The following is a 2,976-nucleotide window of genomic DNA, read 5'->3' on the forward strand; positions in this document are numbered from 1 at the left end:
CACACGTGGAAAAGACGCCGTAGTAGGTCCTACCCGAAGGGGAGGAGCTCCACAAAACAATCTACTGACAGGGAAACCGTACCATGGAAAATACATCGCATGGGGTTACCAAAGGTAACCAGCACATGTGGAGCACCTACATGTGGAGCTGGCCGAATTCTTTAGCCATGGGGCTAGGGAGGAAGGACATCCAGGATACACCGTCTCGTGAACTCGCATGGGGGAAAAGAAGCGCACATCTTCTGGCGCTGTATGCAAGTGGTATACCTGGCGAGATTATTATTATTTTTTAATCTTTGAAAATAGAACCTTTTTGGCCTGTAGGGTTCTTTGGAGCGAGTAAAGAATCATATGGTTCCATATAGAATCCCAAATAACCTTTACTTCTTAGAGTGTTTGGAGTCAAATCTTTTCAATAAATCGGTTGATCCAGTTCTCAAAAGTAGAGACCAGTATAATAAACTAAACATTTATTTTTCTGTCTTCAATGGAAGAAATAAAAATAGAAATTCATACAGGTTTGGAAAAAGATGAGGGTGAGTAAATCATGGCAGAATTTTCATTTTTGGGTGAACAATCCCTGTAAACCAATGAGTGAACTGGAATCATTTGATCGACTATGATAGAGAGAGGTGGATACTGTAATGCTTTTTAAATGTATTATTTTGTCAAAGTGGTTTTATACTCTGGATCATTCAAAGATTGTTTTTAAATAAAGTCTTTCTTGTGCTATTCTATTATTTAGTGTTTTAGCACTATGTGTTATGCCACAATACATAAAGAACCAGCACACATTCATAGTAAACTATACTTTACAACATGTCAGTTCAGTAATATGCCCGGAAATGTCTGCCGGTCTCAAACAGGCATGTCCAAACCTAAACGTAAACCTCTTTCATGGAGTAAAGAGCACATTTATTGCTGTTCACTGCAGTTCCACTCTGTAAGGGAGGGATAAATTGTCAATATGATGCCTGATGAATTTTCCTGTTGATTTAATAGGAGAGCCAGTGGGGGTGCTGGTGGCTATCCGGAGTCTCCGACTCACAGCAATTTACGCATTGATCAACCCTCATGTGTTCTAAAGTAAAGAATAGACGGACTGTTACATAAATTGCTAAATGACCACTCAGATAATCATACAAGACTCCAACTGAATGTATTTTTCTACAGTGTAGCTCAAGATTATACTTTTATATAAATGCAGCACAAATTACAGCATGGCTCATGATTGTAGGAAATTCAATGTCCATCAGTTCAAGGGAATTCAAAGAATTTACAACTCTGGGCTCCGGGGGTTTATAGCAGCCTATATTTAGGCCTAGTGCAAATGTGTTTGGTCCAATGAAAAATACCATTATCAAAAACAAAATTGTTTTGAGAAAATTGTCCGAACAGCATTGTCAAAACCAAATAAAAGCTGCCAGGCTCCCTTTCATGTAACAAATTGTATGCTTGAATGCTAAGAAACCTTGAGCAAGACTTGCAAAAACATGACAAAATGGGGTATTGTTGTCATTTGCCAACAGGAAAACTTAGATATTGGGAAAAAGAAAATTGGTTGATAAAGGCACATCTAGACCTCAATGATCATTCTTAGGTGATTTTGGGATTTTTTATTAAATCAGTGGTTAGTGCAGTATGAACTAACATTAACAAATATTAATAAATGCTGTAGAAAAATATTTGTAATTCTTTGCTTTTTTTATGATACCTAATGCATTATCTAATGTTAACAAATGGAACCTTATTGTTTATAGAACTGTTGTACTGTTGTAAAAATGAATCATACTGTGCATTAATATAATAAAGCAATATAACACACATTTTATCAATAATTTGTGGTCCAGGTTGAATCAATCTTTGATCCGGATCTGGACCGCAGCCTGCTAATTTCTTTCCCACGTTCAAACAGTGTAGAACCAAAAAAACTCTCAAAAAGTTCCATGTTCGAGAGACAGTGGTTTTGATAAAGATAGTGACACAGATAAAATTAGCAAGGCAAAATGTCATTCTTTTAGTTTTGGATGCAATGTGTTGCCAGAGGGGTTACTGTATCAGATAAAAAGACACATGCACTTGCTAAAGATTCATCAGCCTCTGTTGCTGTATGAACAATGATTCATTTTTGGGGGCAGAGTGTATTGGGGGCAGAGAAAGTATTGTTATCTCTAGAACCAACAAAGTTGCAACGTTTAACTCACTCTCAACTCCCTCAAGGTAACAAACACTCTCAAGAATATACTTGCTGTTTTTCCAGTTCTCCTTATTATTGGAGTAAAGGAGGCTGTTGTAAAAGGACCAGGGTGGCTTGTTGGGTAACCTCTGGAGTCTTTAGTGGGTAACAGTCTATGATTTATCCTTGGTTTGTCTTTTGTGCCTTATCTGCCTTTTAAAATGCATGGTTAGTGTAAAACAGCTTTCATTAGGGTCTTTTGAAATGCATCATCACAGTCTGTTTTTTTTTTTTTGTTTGTTTTGTTTTTTTAAATGCTTCATGTTATGCACTCCAATACTCAAGAACAGTATGTCAGGATGAGAAGAAAACAGACTAAAGAGCAACAGTGACCCCTGGAGTTGGACAACAACATGCTGTGAGAATGTATCCCTGCAATCTCAGGTTTATCAAAATCTCTGTAAAGGTTCTTGCCCTGAAAGACTGAGTTTTCTTTAAATAGCTTAGTCCATTCTGGTTATTTCCCCTTAATCCAGAATCAACCATTAAAATTGTAACTTTCACAGGACAGTTGCACATTCCCACTGAAGCCTTATTTTTAGACTACATTATTACAGATACTCACAAATACTGAAATAACAAACTGATATATGCATTTAAAATATACAGTCTTTCTATTCCGGGAAAATAGCCCAAAAATGTTGATGACTCATCTTGCACTACACAGATTTTTTTTTCCAATCAGATTCTTTCTAGAATGAGAACGTCCCTCCCAAAGATACTGTCTGTCGCCGACAAAC

Source organism: Xyrauchen texanus, chromosome 16 (assembly GCF_025860055.1).
Source record: "Xyrauchen texanus isolate HMW12.3.18 chromosome 16, RBS_HiC_50CHRs, whole genome shotgun sequence".
Taxonomy (NCBI): Eukaryota; Metazoa; Chordata; class Actinopteri; order Cypriniformes; family Catostomidae; genus Xyrauchen; species Xyrauchen texanus.